We start from the raw sequence: 22,389 nt of genomic DNA on the forward strand, positions 1-22,389 counted from the left end.
CTCCACTATCCCTGATACATGGGCATCATCCAAGAGCAGGCCAGGATTTTGCCATAGTCAGGTCTAAGGCATGTCTTGTTCAATACATCAAAACAGCCATCTTCAATCGACCCCCTGACACCCTGGTGTCTGCCCCCCTCGGCCCCGATCAAAGCAGGGCTCAGAGCCCAGCCCTGCCCATGTGACCACGGTGGCTCTTGATCCAGTCATCTGAAACTGTGTGTGGATTTTGCCTCCACCGCTTCCCACAAGGTGCTGCTCAGCTCATTCCCCAAATCCAGACAGTTCCAGTCCCCGGGGGAGATCCTGGTCAAACAGATGCCCCCACCCAGCTTCACGTGACCTCGGGTCCTCCGGTCACCTCCCTGGAATAGGCCACTGTGGTGCATCTTGGTTTGTCCTGTCCAAATGGGGGAGGCCAACGCTTGCTGACTGGGCACAGAGGGGCTCTCTGGTTCAGTGCTCACAGCAGCCCTATGAGGCTTCATCCCTGTTTTACAAAGGAGGGCACTGCAGCAGAGGGAGGTTGGGTACCTGACCCAAGGCCACACAGCCTTGGGACCTGCACCTGGCCCTGACCGCAGCGCCTCTGTGCTAAGAAGCTGGGGCTCCTCTTCAGCCCCAGATCAGAGCAGCTCCATGAGGCCTCCCAGGCCCCTGGCCCTCGTCTCCTGCTCTGACTTGAACAGCACCACCTTTCCAGACACTTAGCTGAGTGTAACACTTGAATGTACAGAATCTTGCTTCACGTTCAAGTTCTGGTCTTTAATGGGTAAACAAATGACAGCCTTTGGACTTCAGGGGCCAGAGAGCTGGGGCCAGAAAGGACCTGTCACTCAGGAGGGCTTGCCAATGAGGCATCACCTGACATGGCCCCTCAGGCTGTAGGGACAGCCCCATGGGCCAGGGTTTCTCATCCCAGGACCCCACCCAGTCTCTCTTGGCTCACCCAAATAAGGCTCACTTGGCCTGGCCTTTCATCCCAGCATGGGCCTGGGGTTGGCTGACGCTCAGCCCCTCTCCTCTGCCTGGGTCTGCTAAGAGGTCACCACCATGTTATTGGAAAGGCTTCCAAGAGCTGGAGGTCAGGTTCACTCTGAGGGTGCACCATGGGAGCAGGAGGAGGTGGGAGGGGTGGTATGGGGAAGTGTCTCTCAGCAGGGCGCCCTGACAAGGGAAGGCAGGAGGAGGGGCCAATGGAGCTGAGCACCCCACAGTAGGGTGTGCCTGAGGGCTGGCCAGGGGCCGCCCACCCAGCAGAGGGGCCCATGTCCACTTCTGCATTAACTCCATTACTTTTTCAATCTCAGATATCAACCTGTGGTATTATTTAGTCCAGCTCGTCCTCTCAAAGCCCCTGGTTCTCCTGCAGGCACCCCAGCTGACAGTCCTCCCTCCGGGGCCTCAGTCTGCTCATTCACCCTCCTCTGGATTCTGTGCCCAGGCCTCACAAGCAGGTACTGCTGTGCTTGGTCCTTCTAATAGGTCCTCACTCCCACCCAAACTGCCCAGAGTACTTTGCTCTCTCTGCATGCCCGAAGCCCCACCATTAGAAACATGTGCCCGTATATTCCCTCTTTCAAAGGCACCTCACGAAAGGGGCAACACGGCAGCCAGTGCCTCTTACACACCTTAATGCAAATTAGTGTAAAGAATTGGCTTTCTCCTAATAATGAGGCCGGATCATCAGAAAGACGAAATGGAGCAGGACTGCTGAGGGGAGGCTAAGAGCCCGGGGTTGGGGGAGATTTTGGAACGCAGAAGGGTTCCTGGCTGGGTGAGGTGGGGGCAGATCTGAACAGTGAAAGAACAGCATGAAAATACCAGGGGAAGGGTTTTTTTACTGTAAATGTCTGTTTCGTTGCCTGCACAAAAGGGAGCGATGAAAAACTGGAGGTGGAAGATGTACTCAGGGTGGCATATAACTTCCCAGTATCCTTGTCACTCGGGCAGAGCCCCAGAGCTTAGGTGGTGAGCATTCCTAGAATGGAGGTTTCCCCAGGCAGACACACACATGCGCGCACACACTCCGAAGGAAAATACTGCAGTGCCCAGAAACCTACCCTGAGTCTGTTCCCTTCCAAGCTGCCAACCGAGGAGGTCTTGCAGATCAGTGGGAGGCGGCAGATCAAGCCTGTGTCTCCTTTTTTTGCAACTTCTCCCCTTCTAGAATTTCTCCTCCTCTGCAGGCCCAGGCCACAGAGACATTAATCTCTATTCAAATGCATCTTCAAGGCTCTTCCTTGAAAAAAAAATCTCTCAAAACACCTCAAAGCAGCGGCTCTAATATCATCGTGTGTATGTTCACCAGGAAGGGAGGGAGAGCTCACCAGGCTTCACCTGGCCTCTTGTTGGAAGGCAGAAACGTGACCCTTCCTTCCCTCCTCCACCCTGCTCCCCCTCCCTCCCACAGCTTTAATAAACAGTGATTATTTCAGTCCTTAGAGCACAGCTGTCCTGTGAATTGTCCAGTCAGGGCTATGGGGTAGGCGCCAAGGGCTGGAGCTCAGAGCTCAGATCTCTGAACAAACTGGCCCTCCCTCCCTACCCCGCCTTTCCCCCTCCCTAGCAGGTGGGAGTTGAGGAGGAGAGCATAGCTCTGGCTGAGAAGGGACAACGACAGTCGACAGTTGTATTTTTGAGCAGCCTGCAGAGGGCAGAACCCCAGTGCGGGAAGTGGGGGAGCAGAACTTGCAGACAGGCGTGAAGGTGGGTTAGCGCTTCCTACCTGCCACGAATTCAGGCCTCTCCAAACCTTCCATTCAAATAAAGGCAGTTTGAAATGGCACCTTTAGGCATTAGCCCCAGGCTCTCTCCAGTTAGAATGTGCTAGCACATTATTGGAGGACAAACGTGCAGTGTTAGTCAATTTGTCATTTATAGGTGTTCAGGAAATGCTGGTTAAATGGATGAATGAAACAATGAATGAGTGACAAAAGAAAGAGACAGAAAGAAAAGGAAGGGAGGAAGGGAGGAAGGAAGGAAGGAAGGAGCTCTGGATTACTATTTTTTAAATATTTTTTATTTATTTATCTTTAGAGGAGAAGGGAAGGAGAGAGGGAGAGAAATATCAATGTATGGTTGCCTCTCATGTGTCCCCTGCTGGGAACTGGCCTGCAACCCAGGCATGTGCCCTAACTGGGAATCAAACCGTGATTGTGTGGTTTGCAGGCTCGCGCTCAATCCACTGAGCTACACCAGCCAGGGCTGGATTACTATTAAGAATAGTAGAAGAAGCATGGGAAAGCCCTGAGAGCTTCAAGGGGACTGGGAACAGAAAGGGGTATCACATCAGAGTTGTGTACTTGGCCAGCCAGGGCAGCACAGGCCTTGTCCTCAAAAAAGCAAGACTCCAGCCCTGGCTGGTGCAGCTCAGTGGATTGCATGCAGGCCTGCAAACCCACAGGTCACTGGTTCAATTCCCAGTAGGGCACATGCCTAGGTTGCAGGCCAGGTCCTCAGCTGGGGATGTGCGAGAGGCAACCGTTCAAGGTATCTCTCCCACACTGATGTTTCTCTACCTCCTTTCCCCTCTCTCTAAAAATAATTTTTTAAAAAGGCAAGACTCCATTACTAAGTAACTGCCATGTGCATGACTGCTGCTAAATCTTCCTCCAAGAAGTTGGGACCACTGTCCTTGGAAACTGTGACACTCAGAACTGTCACAGACGAACTTCCAACACCATGTCCTCAAGGGCTTTCTGATGTTTTTAGTGGCAAAGAGCCCCTTGTACAAATAAAACCTTGTAATAAACAGACCCCCACAGACCTGTTCTGCGTGAATTGGCTCAGTGAGTCCCCGTGGAGGACACCAGTCTGATCTGATTTCTTGTTTTGACTAAGGAAACCGAGGCCCAGAGAGGGCAGCCTATGTTCTCAGACTTCATCACCACCACCTTCTTCCAGTGCCTAGTCTCCTCCTTGCCTGAGATTCTACTCTACAGTACCTCCTGGGTGGGGCCCGGACACCTGTTATCTTTTTAAAGAGTTTCGTAGGTCGTTGCGACCTCTAGTCAGGTTTGGGAATTGCTGGATGAAGTACTATGAAAGTGCAGAGTAAATTAGTAGCAGAGCCTGATGTCAGCTGTTCTTAGGGTCAAATGCTATGACAATGACTTCCAAGAAGCTGTTGGAATTGATTTCTGGTCCTGAGGTTTGCTCATATTGGACATGATGCCACAGAACGTTCGCTAACCAGGACTTCAGCATGTTCTGGTGAAGGGTAATTAATTCTTTGTGATCTTTCATAGTCTTTCAAGCTAAACGAGCCTCCCTCCCCCGGCTTGGCCCAACGGTACCTTTGTTAAGAGGCTACCCTAGTCAGTCCCACAGGTGTAACAAGGGATGAAACTACCTCACCAGGCCGCTGAAATACCAGTGTGAAACGGAACACCCAACTGCACTGAGCAGTTTTGGACATATCGGTAGATCCTGCCAGCTGCCCAAGGCCCCAGCAAGAAAGGGACATGGTGGCCTTGCATATTGACCAGCAACTACCTAGCTGGGAAGTCAGGGCTCTCCAACAGCTTTCTCTGTGGTCCCAAGGGGGCGACTTCAGAGAACACAAAGGTTAGAATCTTATTCAAGTGTTCACTCAAAGCCCCAACCATTGAATGGTATGTCTAAGAAAGCACCGTCATTTTCCTTTATGTCAATTTCTTCCCTTCCCAGGGCCTGGCTTCCCATCAGCAGCCGCATCTGGCCAGAGCGGGGCTGGGGGAGTGGCCCCCATTGCCAGACCTCCTCGGGAAAACAGAGGGAGAGCAGCGACGCCTGCCTCCTACTCGGGGACCCTGCCCTCCCCCCCAGAAACTCAAGGGAAAACCCAGTGAGGGCTCTGGGACTGGCACGGGAGCCCCAGGCTGTCACCAAAAGCCCGGCAAGCAAGTGTGACTAAGCCGATTCCACACTATTTCCTGGTGCTGCTCCCTTGAGCATACCTTGGAAAATAGGATGGCTGAAATAAAAAGGCGAAGATTGTCAACAGGTGCTGGCGAAGATGTTGAGAAACCAGAGTCCTCATACACCGCTGCTGGGGACGTAAAATGCTGCAGCCAGCCACTGCGAAAACCAGTCTGGCAGCTTCCCAAGCAGGAGGACACAGAGTTACCACATGGCCCAGCAATTCCGCTCCTAGGTATCCATCCAAGAGAAACACTAACCTACGTCCACACAAGTACTTTCGTGAGAATATTCACAGCAGTATGTTTTACAAAAGCCAATTACGGAACAACCCAAATGTCTATCAAGTGATAAATACAAGGTGGTAGAGCTGCACAGGAATATTATTCAGATATCAAAAACCAAAGCACCGATTATATGCTACGAAGCAGATGAAACTTGGAAACACTATGCCAAGTGAAAGAAGCCAGTCATAAAAGGCCACATACTATATGATCCTAACGATATGAAATGTCCAGAACAGGCAAATCTATACAGAGATGGAAAGCAGATTATTGATGACCAAGGGCTGGGGATTTGGGGTGAAATAAGGAGAGACCGTCTATGGGTATGCGGTTCTTCCTGGTGTGATACAAATATTCTAAAATTGATTGTGGTAATCGTCGCACAACTTTGTAAATATACTAAAAGCTGTTGAATGGTACACTTTAAATGGGTGAATTATATGGGATGCCAATTACCTCTCAATAAAGATGCTATTTTTTTTTAACTCAGGAAANAGCACCGATATATGCTACGAAGCAGATGAAACTTGAAAACACTATGCCAAGTGAAAGAAGCCAGTCATAAAAGGCCACATACTATATGATCCTAACGATATGAAATGTCCAGAACAGGCAAATCTATACAGAGACGGAAAGCAGATTATTGATGACCAAGGGCTGGGGATTTGGGGTGAAATAAGGAGAGACCGTCTATGGGTATGTGGTTCTTCCTGGTGTGATACAAATATTCTAAAATTGATTGTGGTAATCGTCGCACAACTTTGTAAATATACTAAAAGCTGTTGAATGGTACACTTTAAATGGGTGAATTATATGGGATGCCAATTACCTCTCAATAAAGATGCTATTTTTTTTTAACTCAGGAAAGTTCCCATTGTTTAGGTTTAATAGAGGCCTCCTCTGAGAGACTTCCCTAGAGCTTAAGGGAAGGTAGGGCTCAGCAGGAACTAGAGTCACTGTCACCTCTCCAGTGACCTTTACCAGTCACTTAACAAAGGCCAATGGACCAACCTGTTATCTCCAGAAACAACAGAATTAGTGGCCAAAATCCACAGCCAAAAAGGCAAGAGCTCCGGGCCTGTGCATGTGTGCATGTGTGTAGGCAAGGCACAAGTTTCCAGCAGGTCAAGTTCATTTCTGTGCTATCGTTTGGGAGGGTCACACATACATTTGCTTCTGGTTTGTATCTAATTTGAAAAAGTCGACATAGATCGCGTATTCTATTATCAGGCCTTTTTCCAGTTCAGAGTCTCAGTGTTGCCTCGCTCAATGTGTTCAAAGGGTGGACTCACTTATTGACTAATGCAGAGCAACAGGCCCCAGGTTCCTGACCGAGGAGGGTCAGGCTGCGGTCATCCTGGCTTTCCTCTTCTGCACCCCATGTGGCCCTGAGCGAGGCCACCGCTGGGGAAGGTCTCTTACCCCGAGGGGGAAGCCCTCTTCTCACTAGCTGGCCTCCTCCTGCATGGCGAAGGGGTGCAGAGGGGACACAGAGAGAAGGAGGCCCACCCTGGCTGGTCCCCTTCCAAGCAAGGCCCAGGTGGAGGGGGCCTCCCAGATGGGATAAAGGGAAGTATGACAGAAGAGAGCATGCATTCCTTTTCTTCTCAACAAAGACTCAAGAGGTACAGAGGGAAAGTTAAATTATGCTGCAATTTTGCTCCACTAGAGATAAACTCTCCCTTCAAAGGAATTACCCACCTCACTCCATCATGGTACCTCGGGGTCTATCAGTATTCATATTTATTAAGCAATGACATAAAGAATGCATTGTATAAAGGGACTGTTTCATCACCCCATTCCCCAAGCTATTTTTTTCTTGCTAAGTCATAAGAAGTCCGGCAAGTTAAAAAGCAAAACAAAAACTAACAAGCACGCACACACATGCACACTCACTCCAAGATGGAAAAAAATCCTTCGTGGAAGTTACTATGTGGCGGGCGGCTCCAGAAAGGAAAAACACAATCTCTGACTAATATGAAGGAGACTCCAAATTGCTCTTGGCAACAATCTCTCAACCCCAGATTTCCCTCCCTCTATTCATCTCCGCAGTTCCCAGCCACAGGAAAATAAACTGAACAGCTCTCTCCCTGGTCTGACCTGTAGGGCTGCACGACTGAGCAGGGCCTGAGCACACAAATGTCGCTGTGCAATCATACACCTGTGTCACAGCTGTAAACTCAGGACAGCTGGGCGGCTGCTCACCGCTCCTGTCGGGCTGATGATCTCAATGTTGGGAGAAAAGTGCCTCGATTCTGGCACCACAACATCAGCATGACATGCAATATAATCTTGTGATCTCAAACCAAGATTTTTTTTCAAAGGAAGAAGGAAAACTGTCCTGTCCCACTCTCCCTACACCCCACCCCCCCACCCCGCCCAGCTGAAGGGGCTGGTGTCAGTTCTGAAGGAAGGCCCTGGAGCAGCGCTCAGAGGGGCATAGCTTCGGGGCGAGGTTTCCCAGTGCACCTTCCTCACCGAGGTGACAGTTCATTTAAGAGGAAGTTATCCTATACCTATTACACCACACAGGATGGAAGGAGAGTTAACAGGCCAAGTGTTCCAGAATATTTATGGCTGTTCTGTCTCAAAGATCCCGCCAACAACACTTTATCAGGACAGGTATGTCAGGTCAGCGGAAGCAGAGACAGGCAGGAGCACTGGGAAACGGCATCCTAAACGGAGACGGAAGCCAGTGAAGAGCGGTCTTTTTGGTTGAACCCTAAAAAGCACTGGCAGGCTGGCGTGAGCTGCTCTGAGAACTGTGGATGGCCAAGAGACCTGCGTTCCAGAACTGGCTGCGCTGCCAAGTCTGGAGGACACAGACAAGCTTCCCCCGTGCTGAGATGAGGGGCTCTGAGCTGCCGCTCCAGGCCTGCAGGTGTGGCGAGTCACCATGGTCCCTGAGGAATGGGGCTGATGCACAAGGAGGGTGATCCTCAGGGGGGGTCTCAGCCCCGCTGGCACTGCTCCAGAGAGGAGACTATCCTCTTGGAGGCTGCATGGAGGCTCTTGTCACCGCATGCCCCCTCCCCTCAGCTGGGGTGTGCCCAAACTAAAGGCCCAACTTGGAACCCACAATCATTAACCAGCAATCTGAATAGCAGGGGCTCGAACAGCTCCACGGGCACTGTGCGTGCTGCCGTGTTCCCTGACTATAGCGTGGGGGCGGCTCGTCATTCCAGCTGCCCACCCCTCCTCTTCACCCAGGCCTCCTGCTGCTTCTCCTCCATGGAAATGCTTTTGCAACACCTTCCCCCATACTATCTCATTCACTCGCTCAATCAGTACCCATTGAAGGATATGCGATTACTATTACTCCTCCCATTCACTGAGGTCAGTCTTCTTACTGATGTATGCCCAGCATTTAGCATGGTGCCTGGAGCCACACATTAGACAATACAACCATTGTCGAGTGAGTGATTGCTTGATTGAATGGGAAGAAAATGAGGTTCAGAACGGCTAATATTCTGTGTACCGCTCACATACTATTTTGCGTTGTGCTATAATTATACCAAAGTGATTCTTGTCTCTCCCAACTAGACTGTAAGATGCTAAAAACGTGTGGTATAATGGGTAGCTTTGATTCCCAGCTCTGTCACTAACTAGCTGTGCAGCTTACTTAACTTATCCTTTGGGCCTCAGTTTCCTCATCTGCAAAGTGGGTCTAATGATTCCTATCTCACAGGTTATGTGAGTCAGGAGAGATAATGTATGCCAAGCCCAGTGTCTGGCACAGGGTAGCTGGCCCCTGAATGTCTCTTCCCTTTCCACCCTACCTGTCTGCTCTCTGGTTTCTCTCCCAGCACTGACACAGCAGGTTACGCCTTGAGTTCTGCAGCCCAAGTTGGTGGCCTCAGGGCCTGTGTGGCTCTGTGGTTCTGTGCAAGGAGCCATGAACTTACCTGGCCCCCTGGACCTCAGTCCCTCATCTATAAACTGGGGATGATGAGGACACCGCGGCCCTTGCGCGGTCCTTATTGTGGCAGTTTGGAAGCCTAGGAAACAGTACCAAACACCTTATCCTGAGAGACGGAGCACAGGCTGGCTGACCCCAGGTTTTCTTTGGGGGGAGACAGTGGGTTTCTTTTCCCTTTTAAGAGGAGAGGGCGGTGCCCGCTTACTTTCCTTTCTAGAAGATCCAGACAAAGGAGGTTCCTGAGCACTGTTAATCCCCCAGGACTTAACTGGGTGAAGGAGTGGAGCTGAAACTTGAACCTGGCAGGGCCTTCACCCGTTTTTTCGCCTGCCCTCCTCTTCCGCAAAATCTTCTTTTGAGTCTGGAGAAAACTGCTTGATCATTTCAACCACCTCCTTCAAATTTTCAAATGATTGCATTTAGAGGGGTTGGAAGAGGGATACCACCAGTGGGCCAGTGACTCTCCAGAAAGGGGCTGCCTCTTCTGCAGCGCCCAGCACCAAGGGTTAAAACAAAGAGGGCAGTAGTCCCTGCCCGCCCACCTATAGCCAGGACTACAGAAGCCAGGGACTGGGGACCACCCCGAAGCCCTCCCTACAGCCGCTGAGTGCAAGGGGGTTCCAGCTCCGTCCCGAGTCCTTCCCAGGCCAGCGCCGTGGCCGCTGAACTCAGCTGCAGGGAACCAGACGCTTCGGACTGCGACTCGGGTATGATTGTCCTCGGAGCCCGGTCCCTGCCACCCCATCCCCACTTCCAGCCGCTGGCCGCCTGGGGAGTCCCAGACCCTGGCTTGGCTGGAGTGCCCGGAGGGCGGGAGTTGTTACTTCCCGCTCACACCCAGTTTGAAGTGGAGGGAAGGGTCCCCCACCCACCCAGCTCCGCCGGAGATCAAACTCGGGCCCAGACGGGACTCCCCCGCTGGCTGGAGGAGAGAGACTCCTGCCAACCCCCCGCTTTAATTTCTGCCCCTCTCGGGACTTCGACTTGTGCCAGGTGTTGCCACGGCCGCTGTCCTCCCTCCCCCTCCCATCCACCAAGTTTTGCATCCGATACTAGGGAGGACCAAGCTTTTCGGGGGGCGGCGGAGCTCGATACTAAAAACATATATCCACCATTGCCTTGGAAGCGCCTGCCCCTCACACGTCCCCACCCCCACAAGGCTGCCCGAGAGGGCCACGGCCAACGAGAAAGAGAGACGAGTTTCGTCCCGGGACTTCCAGACTCTCGCATTTCGCTAGGCGGTACGCGGCCGCGGCCGCACGCCCTTCCATTAGCTCTGGGGCTCCAGCCCCGGGCTCCCCGGTACGCTCGGCTCCAGCTCTGGCGCGGGTTTGAAATTTCGTGCAGACGCCGTCCGGCGAGCGCCAGTGGTTGCCGCCACCCCGGGCCCAAGGGTCCCCGCTCCAGCGGTGAGACTGCCCACAGCGCCGGAGGTGGGGGCGCAGCCGCGGGGCGCCCGCGCGAGCTCTCCCCGACGCCCTCAAAGGCTTCCTTCCCACCCCCTTTCCGCGGCCTGGCCGCCCGGTTCCCCGAGCCCCGATCACACCCTGCTCCCCGGCCGAGGCCGCCGAAGACCCACCTGGCCGCCCCGGGGGCGCCGCGCTCGTGCCCGGGTCGCGTCCGGAGCGCCGCCAGGGTCCCGGGCTGGGAATCCACGCGGCAGCGCTGCTCAGGGGAGCCTGCCGCAGCCGGCGGGAGGTTGTCATTGATTCGTGCTGGGCGAGTTAAGCCATTCCAGGAGTGGTTTTGAGAAAGCACTCCGACCCCTCCCTCCAACCAGAAGTATTTGGCAAGCAGCCCCTTTCGTCCACCTGTACTGTTGAGCGCGGGACAAGGACCGATTTCACCAATCGTGCTGTGTGCCTCACTTTGCAATAGGCAAATTAAGCTCTTTGTAATGGTAAAGCTGAAATGGAAGTAGAGGTGGTGGGGATTCCCCCCCCCCCCCACACACACACACACCGCCCCTGCCCAAACGCCCCTTTTCTCCAGGGTTCTCCGTTTATTTTTCTCTACTGCTTCACAAAATGCCTCACCACTTACCTCAAATCAGCGGCGGCTTTTTATTATTATTGTTTTATTCAATTCTGCGTGTCTTTTATTTTTAGAGGCAATTTTATTTCCATTTGCCTGAAACCTGTGCCCAATAAAATTACTAGAATTATATGTTTTCTCCTTAAAGGGTCGTGAGTGTAACTTAACCAAATCAAGCACCTCGTAGAAAGCATTGGAGTGGTAAATAAAAAAGAGGGAGGCGCCTGAGGGGCACTTGGAACCCAGGGCCTGTCCCCTGCCACCTGTCCAGAAGGGCTGCTCAGCTGGGCTTGGCCCAGGTGGGGTCCTGAGGCCGGGCTGGGGGCCGCTCTGACACTTCTCTTCCAACACACAAATCACACAGGCTCTCATTTGCTTTGTCTTGGTTCTGAGACTGACTCAGAAATGCCAACCAGCGATCCAACAGTTCACTTTTGGGGTGGGCCAACCGCCAATCACAGAGAGGTGTGGCCCAGCACCCTCTCCCAAGCAGTTCCTCAACACCCCCACACCCTTTTTGAAAACTGCGGGAGAGGAGGCTCCAGCTGCTGTCAGATCTCCCTCCCCTGAAACTGACCTTCAAGTTCACCTGGGGGAAACCACCATTAACTCCTTGGTACTTAACTTGGCTCTTCTCAGAAACGGGGGCGGGGGGGGGGTGTAGTTTTCCCCTGGCAACCGGCTGCGCCTGGTGCCACAGAGAATCCACACAAATCAAATGAGAGGCCCGGCCCTCTGTGGCCTCTGCCACTCTTCCAGGGGCAGCCCATGGCCCTTAAAGCACCCCAAAGCCAAGAGTAAACCCCAAAGGTCTATGGAGGCCAAAGACTGGGTTCTGATGTGTAGAACTCCAGGGCAATGGTTCAGACTAAACTATCTCCTCCAACAGGTGCCCCCTGCCTGAAATCCCAGTGCTAGTGATTCATTACTTCTTGGGCACGCCCTGCACAGAGCCTGCGCCAAGCAGGCAGAATTGCTTCAGTAGGGCAGGGAAGGTCTCTCCAATTCTAACACTGCACCTACCTGTGGGCCCAGGTGGGGCGTCTCCACATGGGGCCAGAATGAGTTTGTCAGACTCTCTTCGTGATGATGGGAGGGCCATGAATGGCATGGTGAGGGGACAGAGAGGCTTGGAGACAGGGAGGGTGAAAACGGGTGCTAAATCCGGGAATTGGGCACTGAAGGTCAGAAGGGGAGGCACTTGAACAGGTGGACAGATTCCCAGATTGGATGACTGCATAACTTTTTATCCAAACCCACGTAGTCCCACAACATCCAAGCCAAAGAATGAATAGTCAAATCCCTTTGTTCACAAAGTCACTAATTAAGTAGCTAATCAAGTGTAACTCCACACTTCAATCCCAGACCAGGTAGGTAAAGGTGCCAACACATGACCTGGATGGAATCAGTACCAATCCAGAAGAGTCTGTTGTGCACCTAGGGGTTCCCCTCAGTGGCCTGGGTGGAGGTGGGTGGGGCAGGTACAGTGGGGTGCCACCCTCGGAGCCTCCTGTCTGGTGGGGAGATAAAGCACAGGTGGCTGGTTAGTGTGGGGCAGGGCCCAGAAAGGAACAGGGCCCTCACTCTGCAGAGCAGCCAAGGAGCCCAGAGCAGTCTCAGCAGGAGAGGGCTTCAGGAGGTGGGCTATGCAGGCCTGGGAGTTTGTGCCATTTTGAGCAGGAGGGCACATCAGGATGGGGAGGGAAGCCTGGGGGAGGGGCCGGCAGGCCTAATTTAGAGGGTTCTCCCAGTGGATAAAGCACCAGGCTAGGGTCCATAGGGTGGAAGCAGTTTATGGATATATCCTCAGGCTGAAAGGAAGGTGTGCAGAGCAAGGCCTGCTGAAGAGGGAGGGAGGATTGGAGCACCCCTTTCAAATCCAGTTGGAGCTGGGTGTGGGCGGAGGGGATGGTGGGGGAGGGGAGCTGCAGGAAAGGGTGGGGGAGAATTGCACTGCTGGCCCGCCTGCCCCCAGGCAGCCCCTCCTCCTGGGGCTCCAGCCCCTGGACCTGAAGGAGTGTCTGAGTAGGCCAGTGGGTGGTGCCAAGGCTGATGATATTGCAGCCAAGAGCCTGGGGAGAGCTGGCCACCGTCCAGCCCACTGGCTGGGTCCTGCTGTGGACAGTGAATGTCATTCTGCCCTCCCCCTTAATCACTGTGTGTGTGTGCCCTGTGGGGACACACCCTTCAGAACCGCTCTGGGCGAAAGGTGGGGAGCCCTGCCCCACCACCCCTCCAGCCTCCCCTCCCTATTCTCAGCCCCTCAACCCCTGTGCCAGCTGCTTCCTGGGAATAGTACCATAAAGGAACCATAAAGGAGAGGCTCTCAAAGCCACCCACAGAAAGGGCTCTGGGCAGGCCAGACGCTAGATCTGTTATTGTGCACTTCCTTTTGGGATGTGGTCCCTTCCTGGGCCCTCTTTGGCCTCCTCCCTCTTACTCAGCCTCCTCTACCCACTCTCCTTCCCACCCCGCCCCCCTTCCCAGGTCAGGTCAGTCAGAACACTGGGAAACAGGCCCGTGTTTACAGGCGCCTGGCTTTTCACATCTGCCTCCAAACCCGCGTCTCACTCTTGTTGCAGGAAGGATGAAAGCTCCCACTGCAACCGCCGGACCTGGCTCAGAAGCTGAATGGAGGCACAGTGAGCAAATCTGCTCCTGTCTTCACCTGAAGTCTTAGTGGCGCCTGGGCGTCAGCCGTGACACTGGCACACAGGTGGCATCTGCAAGAGCACGTGCAGCTGCCCACAGTGTCTGTGTGCACCTGTATCAAGAGGTGGGTACAGAGATGGTCCGCATGATCTAGAAATAGTAAATAACTGGTACCTGCTGAGATCTGCCCCTCACTTAGTCCTTCCAACACCCCATGAGGTGGGTGATCTTATTTCCCCTTTTTACTGATGAGGAAGCAGACTCAGAGAGGTCTTATCATTTGTTCAAGGTCACACGGCTTGATAAATCATAGAAGTGGACCTGACAGCTGGGTCTTTGGGATGCTGGTGCCCAAAGACCACCCTTGGGGGTTGAGCTCTGGCTCTTTGTCTGGTTTCTACAACTGGTTCTCTATGAAGCAGTTTACTTTGCTGATATGTGCCTCAGTTTCTCCACCTGCTAAAGAGGCCCAGTGATGACGCTTGCTGAACTGAGAAGCTATTATTAGCCAGGAAGAGGTCGAGATGGAGGTTGGACATTGGTAAAGCTCTCGAGCAAATCTTCCCTAGAGACCGCACACAGGACTCAAGCTGGAAATGTGGCGCCTCCTGCCTCCCTCTCCTTCCCACCCCACACCCCACCCCAGCCCATCCATCCATCTGGGAGACTATCTGCAAAATAGATCTCCCATCCGCCCCTTTTCTGCCACCTCCTCCACCACTGCCCTGGACTGAGCCACCACTCCCTTTGCCCTTGACTTCAGTAGGGACCTCCTAACCCAGCCCCTGTTCCCATTCCTCTCCTGTGCATCCAGCCCAGAGCCACAAGGCTGCCTACGTCATCTCCTTAAAATGTGCATTTGGTTGTGTCACAGGGCACTTAGAGTGCAACCTGAACTGGTCACTGTGGCCTACGAGGCTCAGCGACATCCCTGCTTCTCTCGGCACACTCACCCCTGCCTCCCGCCCCCAGCTGCCAGGCCCTGGCAAACCTTCCAAGCTCCTCTTCCCTTCTGTGGCAGGACTTTGCATGCTCAAGCTCACCGACCTGACATGCCCACACCCTCCATCAGGTCTCACGGCAATGTTACCCCCTCAGAGAGGCCTTGCTTGACCACCACAGGTAAATTGGGGACCTTCCTCCCCATTATCTATTTCAGACTTTCATGCAACTTGCACACTTTTATTTAACTACACGCTTATGTTGAATTATTGTTGACTGTCCCTCCCACTAGAATGCAGGCTGCTTGTGGGTAGTCAGCCAGTATATCTTTTCCATTGTGTGTACGTGGCGTACAGCAGGCCCTGACATATATGTGCAGGACAAAGAGAACCCCAGATCCAGGAGGTAAGAAGAGCGGATCTATCCTGGCTCTAACACTGGTCCCATGGGAAGTCCCATGCCCTCCCAGATCCTCCGCTTTATCCTCTGTAAATGGGGACATGGAGGAAATGCCCACGTGTCCTGCCAGGTCTGCTGCTGGGCAGGCAGGTTGGCCTTCACTCTCTGAAAAGGTGCAGGTGCCACTGAACACACAGGAGGAGAATCCCGGCCATTATACACTTGAGATGGCTTTGAGGAGGCTTCGCTTCTGTGGTCAGCCCTGCTGACTCTTTGGAAAAATCAGCTGGTAGGGACTGAGTGAAGGTCAGCCACCCCCACCCCCCCCACCGGCGCCTGCTGCTGCACCAGCATGGAAATTTGTCCAGAGGGAGCGGCTCCTGCCTCAGACAGAGCCAGCACGAGACCAAGGCAGGGCTGATTTCATCTGAGGATTTCCACCCCCAACAGCCGGGTTCCCCCAGCGCACCAGGGCCTTGCCCTCGATAATGTCAGCTTCTACTCCTGCAGGGCCTGAGTGGCACTCTAACCCTGGTATCCCAGCTGACCTGCATGACGATCTGAGATTGGACCAAGAAGGGATTTTTATTCCCACTTTGCAGATGAGAAGAGCGAGGGCCAGATCTAAAAGTGAGTGAGTGGCAGAACAGAGAGACCTTTGCAATTAAGGATGAAAACTCTAGTGAGATTGATTCTTCCAAAAATTTATATATACAGATATATAATTTTAAGAGAATATTAATATACGAAATGTATTGGAAAATATGTCTATGAAATTTTTCCATCTTAGAGGAAATTTGGGAGGCAGCGGGGCGGTCACTCCTAATCTCCCCACGTTAGACAGGCTAACAACTGTGGCATCACAGTACTTGGGTGGTTGGTCTCAGTGTCTGTCTGCCTGTCCGTCTGTCCATCTCCCTCTCTCACTGGAGTGAACAGTCCACACTGCATTAAACATAGTTTTCATCTGACATCCCCCTGTGCAGTTCTTAGGTGCTCAACAAATGTTTAATTAAATTTTGAGAAAAACTAAGAGAAAACTCAGCCAGAACGAGAGGAAGCGGTGGCCCTTCGGGGACAGGCCAGCCTCCTCCTTCACAGCCATCCAGCTCCCAAACCCTTGCTATTACAAAGTCATGTTTGTACTGTTGCCACAGGGGAGTTTACTGCAATCACAAGGCCCTATCGCTTTGATCTAGAGATCAGGTTTCACTGAAATGTATTAAAATGCAGATTGGAAATAATAACCCATTGCTGCTGAGCATGGGAAGCAGAGGAGCTACCCAATGAGCCTACGCAGGGTGTTAACAGCCCCTTATCCGGTGGCCAAGCTCTTCCAAATCAGTTAGTGGCCAGCGCCCCACACACTGCTGGTGCTGTGCTTGAGCGGGGCGGACCCAGGCAGCCGGAACCCACTGGCAGTGTGCCACGTGCCTTGCCCAACCTCCTCCATTTCTTCAAGAGGCGATCCAGAGAAGCCGAGTCCTATGGCCCCCTGGCCTCTGGCTACCTGTCCTGTGGGAGCTGGAGGGTGAAGGCAAGGCCCAAAGGGGAGGCCTTGATCTTCGAGCCTCCTCCCCCTTCTCAGGTGCACAGGGAGACCAGCTGGAGCTTGTCCTGACCTCGGAGGGAGGTGCTGGCTAAGCAGAGGGTGCATGGATTGTTCTCCGTGGGGGAAGTGAGGGAAAGTACCCTGCCTGGATGGGGTGTGGGGGAAGCTCCGAGCTGGCTGGCTACACAATAGACAGGGTGAGCGAGCAGGGTCCCAGCCGTCTGCTCACAGCCCAAGGGCCCCAGGGCTGCCAGGGCCTCACCCTCCTTTCAGATGATATTGCACAGCACAGTCAGGCACCTACAGCAGGAGGAGGGAGGGTGCCAAGAGTTTCAGCGAGGCCCGGCTGGGGCTTTGGGCAACTGAGCCCGTCACCACCAGAGCAGGCTGGGAGCCTGCTGGAAGGGAACAGCTCAGCCAGGACCAGGCCAAGGGCAGGGGCCAACGGTGGGGAAGAGGGGCACTCCCAACCAAGGACCGGCGAGGCAGTTCTGTCCTTCCTTCCCTTCTTCCCTCTTCCCTCTTCCCTCCCTCCCTCTCTCCCCGCTTTCCTTCCCTTCACAGGTATATACTGATTGCCTGTCTTTCCCCCATCTCCCCACTACTCTAGGCTTTAGCTATGAAGTGCTAAACAATGACACCTCTGGGTACTCATGGGGTGACCTTCCAGGAAGGGAAAGACAGTAAACAGATACCAGCCTACCATAAGTCAGAGGGATGAGGCCAAGGCACCGTCCCAGTCCCATACAGAGCGAGGACAAGGTGTTGAGGGCAGGGAGGTGACTTGCCCAAGGTCACATTCACATGGACTACTGGCTACCTGAGTCCTCACCCAGTGCTCCCAGAGCTGTCCCTCTTCCTTAGCATGGCCATCTAGACTGACCTGCAAAGGGAGGGGAGAATTTAGCTCTGTGCTTCTAGAGAAGCTTATTTTTAAGGGGACATTTCTACACAGGAAACAAACAAACAGACAAACCCACAACAACTAAGAACCTCAACTGAGATAAACAACTAACTTGATTGATACTAAATGACACCAGCGGGACAGGGCCCTGTGGGCCCAGGGAGCCTGGGGAGCTGAGGTCCAGGCTGTGCTAGCTGCGCGTTCTGGCCTTGACCCAAGTTCCCCCAGTAAATGCTGTGAAGGTTGGCCTGGCCCTCCCGAGGCCCTGCAAACATGTGAGCCCTACTCCCCAGTCAGGTTATTGGGATCTTTTGAGCATAGCAGATACTTTCTAAGTGCCCAGTTGTCCCCTCACTGGTGTTTGACATCTCCCTGATGACAGCGATGGGGAAGGTGTGGCAGGGCTGTGTGTATGTGCAGGCCTGCCTGTGCGGGTGTCCCGTGTGAGGGGGCCCGGTGAGTAGAGGGGTGGCAGATGGGCCATGGGCTGACTGCTGGCTGGGGAAAGGGCATGTGCCAGCCATTTCTCTGTTGGATAAAGCAGCAAACAGGCCCCTGGCACCTGCCAGAGAACTGTCTGTTCTAACTGGCCCCAGTTGCTCCAGCAGGGCCTGGTCTTACCCCTCTTGCTGGGCAGCGTGCTGTTGTGAGGGGGTGCACAGTATGGCGAGGCTGGTCCCCAGCCTTTTCCCCGGCCAGACAAACCAGCCGGACTGGAGAGTCAGTACAGCGACCTCACCACATTGTGAGGGTGGCAAGGACCTTCTCACTGAAGCTGGCGTTTTCCCTAAGTTCAAAGTCAGGCTTGGAGAGTGGATGGGAAACAGGGCAGAACTGAATGGCCATTGTGGAGAATAAAACAAGGGACTTGACCTCCTACAAAAACCACATCAAAGAGAAGACTCACTGCTAACCCCCAAGGACAGGAAAATAATCATAATTAGCATAGCTGCAAGAGTCAGGCCAAGAGCTTCACAGGCATTATTTCTTTTAATCCTCGACAACCTGCAAGCCCGTACATTTTTACTCCCTTTCAGAGAATGGCAGCTCAGAGCCAGGACCTGAACCCAGGCCATACTAACCACCTCTACAAGTCGGTCTTGACCCTGGAAACTGCATAAGGTGGCTCAGAGTACCTCTGGACTTCAAATCAAGCAGGAGAAACCAGAGTGAGACACAGGGTAAGTCCCGTTCACCATAACTGCAGCGAAACAGGCAGACCACGCCCTGGCTGGAGGCTGTAGGTGCAGTTTGGGGCATCTCACAGCAGAGACTAAAGAGCCATCTCTCCGGCATGGTTAGCAGGCTCACTCATGGTGAGTTTCAGCACAAAAGCAACTTAGAAATCCTGGCTAAAGAGTGTGGAGGTCTCACTGATGAAGAGAAGAGGTGTAACAGCCTGGAGTGTGTGCTGTGCAGGCATATGGGGTGCAGTGATTGAAGCGTGGTAGTGTTTCTCCGAATACGGATTTCTAATCCTCTGCTAGAGTCTCTTGGAAAGCTGGCTACAGCGCAGATTCCTGGGCCCCGCCTCAGGCCCACTCAATCAGAATCTGAACCCCAAATCTCCACTTTCACTGACTTCCTAGGGGATGCACGCCAATGTCACAGAAGCAGTGGAGATTGGTAATTGGTAATTGGTTGGTTTGGCCTTGCCCAGCAGGGGCCCCTGGTTGAGAGTCTGCTGTGAAGAGCCACTTTCACTGACCTAGGTCCTTCAGGTGTGTGATGGGCAGGTCAGGAAGGGGGGCGGAAGGAGTTTTCCAGCTGCTGGGTTGCACCTTAAGCATGTTCTCTGCATCAACCACTTTTAATGGCCGCACAGAACAGCAGCGAGTGGACGCTCCATGACACATGTAACCACGCACTGCCCGTGGACGCTTGGGGCTTTTCTATATTACGGATAATATTGGGAGGAACATCCTTATGCATGCTTCCCTTCCATTTTAAAGGATCACTGCCTTTGATTAGGTTCTCAGAAGAGAGATGAAAGGGATATGTACCTTTTCACGGCTCCCAACGTATAGTGCTAAATTGCATTTTCCAGAAAGGCTGAACATTTGGGCTGACACCTGCAACACTCAGGAGTGTCAATTTTATTACAGCTATGCCAACATTTCCACCCTCATTTTAAAGATGAGGAAAGTGAGGCTGGACTGTTGATTGACCTGCGACCTGGCCAAAGTTACACACTCCGTCAGTGCCAGCGCTGGGACACCAACCCAGGGATTTCTGGTTCACCGGCCAAAAAGATTTTGCCATGACTGGCTTCCTTGATCTCTAACCAGGCAGCAGGGGAAAATGAAGCCTGGTGCATCGTTCTCTCTCTGTCCCGCTTTCCCTGCCAGCTCTGACTTCAGCTGTGCCAAGAGCTCACATTTCAGTGCTTTTCATTGTTTTTCTGCCTCTCCTCTTTCTGCTCAAGCTCCACACACTCTCTGAACCCCCTTCTGGTTACTCAGAGGAGGTCCTTACACACTTGAACTATGGGTTAGGTGTAGCTTAGTAGGTGGGGACACAGTGGGACAAAGGCGAAGTGATAGCCAAAGGGAGGGACCGAGGCCAGCCAAACTGGCCAGAGCAGTGGGTGATCCACGAGGAAAGGTGCAGAGAAAGGTGTCTGGGGCCTGGCCTGCCAGATGGGGGCGTTCCTGTGGAAGGACCCTGGTATGCATGCCTAACTGGCATCTGTGGCTGCCGGGACCTCGGTGGTTTCCATAGGAGAGCTGGGCTCTGGCTTCAGCAGGGTCCTTCACTGGGTGTCTTGGTGGGCTTCAGAGACCCTTACACCCCCAGCTAAATCATGTGTAAAGTTGTATGAGTATGTTCCTTTTCCTGGAGAGACAGCCCACGTGTTCATCAGATTTCTAAAAACGTTTCTGACACGCTCGCCCAGCAGTTCAAAAAATAATATTCAGCTGAAAGATTAAAGTCAGCTAGAAATATAAATTGTTTATTGTGTGAGCTATGTGTGTCTATACTTTACCCACGGCAAGGACAGAGGAAATAATTATTGGCAGTCCTTCTCTGATAGACGATGGATAGATACAGATAGAGAAAAAAAATCTTCAGGTAGCAACCAGATAAAGAACCAGGATTTGTGCCACTTCATCTTTTCTTCCACTGTGTGACAAGAAGCTGCCCGAGCTGGCAGACCTGCCGCTGGGGTATCCCGTCCCTGCCCTCCAAGAATGACCAGAGGCAAAGATAAGGCCTTCGAGAAGTGATGACATCATTTCGTGGGAAGATGGGGTTTGGTTTCACAACTTTTCCAGCGCCGTTTCTTGCCTAAGATGGGACACCTTTGAAAACAACCATGGGGAGCCCTCCTCAAGCACCGGTGTCAGGTACTGTGCTGAGTGCTTTCCAAGTGTTAGCCTGGTTACTCCTCAGCAGCCCTGGTGCTCTGGGCAGCGCTGGGCCTCCCCATATACGAGAGAGGAAATGGAGGCCCAGCAATGGGATGTCACTGAAGCCAATGACTTCACATATGAGAGGAACGGTCGGGGCTGGAAGCCAGGTGGACTAGATTCTGCAGCCCAGGCTAGACAGAGCCTTTGAGAACAGTCACATCATGTGGTCAGTAATCACCTTCATCTTCGTCTCCCGCAAAAGGGTTGGACCTGGAATATCTTAACCCTACTGTTCTCTTTGCCTTTGTAAGGATAGTTTAGTGAATATACTTGAAATTATCTTATTATCTACATTTGTTAAAAACAATAGTAGTAATAGTCATAGTAATACTTCCCATTTATTGGGCATCTAATAGGAGTCAGACAATACACAAAAGCCTTTGCAGACATTTAAAAAACTTCAGTCTTACAAGCCCCCAAGATGACAGTGTGTCCATTCTACAGATGGGGTGAGGTCCAAGGGGATTTAAATAAGCTGCTAAGGTCAGCCAAGGAATGGAACAGGGCTGGACTGTACCCACGCTCTTTCTGCTTTCTGCCTCTTTCCAGATAATGTAGGGCATAGAAAGACAAGCGCCTGAATTCCTTGTTGGGGCCACCTAAGATTTGGGGCATAGAAAAGGCCCAGGGAGCTCACTGCCAGGGTCAACTGGAAAGGAAGGAAGGAAGGAAGGAAGGAAGGAAAGAAAAAAGGATGGAAGGAAGGGAGGGAGGAAGAAAGACAGGAAGGAAGGAAGAAGGAAGAGAAGAAGGGAGGGAGGGAGGAAAGAAGGGAGGGAGGAAGGAGGGAGGGAGGGAGGGAGGGAGGGAGGGAGGGAGGGAGGGGAGGGATGAAACACGGACGCAGCACAGACTGTGTGTCAGGAAGCACAACATCTTGATGAATGATCCTAATCTAGACCTTCAACTTCACAAGCTGTAGAAAAGGGAGACTGGCCACTGGCCACAGCGCTGTGACTCAGTCCATCCAGAGTCACTCACTCCAGGTACAATCAGAGGCATGACCCATGTCTTTTTGGAATTTGACTGTAGAAGCTGAGGCCAAAGCCTTGAGTGTTCTTGTGAGGTTCTGATGCAGGTGGGCACGAGCCTTTGATTAAAATCGGTGGCCCTTTTAACTCTTATTTCTTGGGTTTTGATCTTGATTGTGGAAGCTGTAGAGCTTGGAAGGCATGCGACGCAGGAGGCAAGAGATATAGTCAGTCCCTAAGGTGGGGCTAGGACGGTGGGGGTGGACAGGGTCACAGTGGTGGCTCAGGGTCATGGCTGGGAAAACCTGAAGGGAAGGCCTGTGCAAGTCTTATCAAGCCCAGAGGCCAAAGCTGGACTCAGAGTCTGAGAGGCCCGTGGGGCAGAGAAGGCAGCGGGTGTTCAAAGTGAGCAAGCAG

The 22,389-nt window shown here is 52.8% G+C and overlaps 1 protein-coding gene and 1 long non-coding RNA gene across 4 annotated transcripts in view; one reads left to right on the forward strand and one right to left on the reverse strand.

Moving 5' to 3' along the window:
- The window catches only part of ZBTB7C (zinc finger and BTB domain containing 7C), a 299,236-nt gene that overhangs the window by 76,361 nt on the left and 200,486 nt on the right, over positions 1–22,389 (reverse strand). Inside the window, exon 1 of one of the 3 annotated variants that reach the window (XM_037033984.1) lies at positions 10,685–10,925. The exons of the other annotated variants lie outside the window; for them this stretch is intronic. The gene's annotated coding sequence lies outside the window, so the exon portion shown is untranslated. Of the gene's footprint in view, positions 1–10,684; positions 10,926–22,389 lie in introns of those variants that run through there. 3 annotated transcript variants of the gene reach the window in all.
- Positions 9,279–20,481, forward strand: LOC118978488 (uncharacterized). Its single transcript, XR_005064716.1, has 4 exons — positions 9,279–9,812; positions 13,722–13,915; positions 18,626–18,769; positions 19,694–20,481. It is a non-coding gene; the product is annotated as an uncharacterized LOC118978488 (long non-coding RNA).

The sequence above is a fragment of the Sturnira hondurensis genome, unplaced genomic scaffold (genome assembly GCF_014824575.4).
Source record: "Sturnira hondurensis isolate 20B ecotype Veracruz unplaced genomic scaffold, ASM1482457v3 Scaffold0001872, whole genome shotgun sequence".
Taxonomy (NCBI): Eukaryota; Metazoa; Chordata; class Mammalia; order Chiroptera; family Phyllostomidae; genus Sturnira; species Sturnira hondurensis.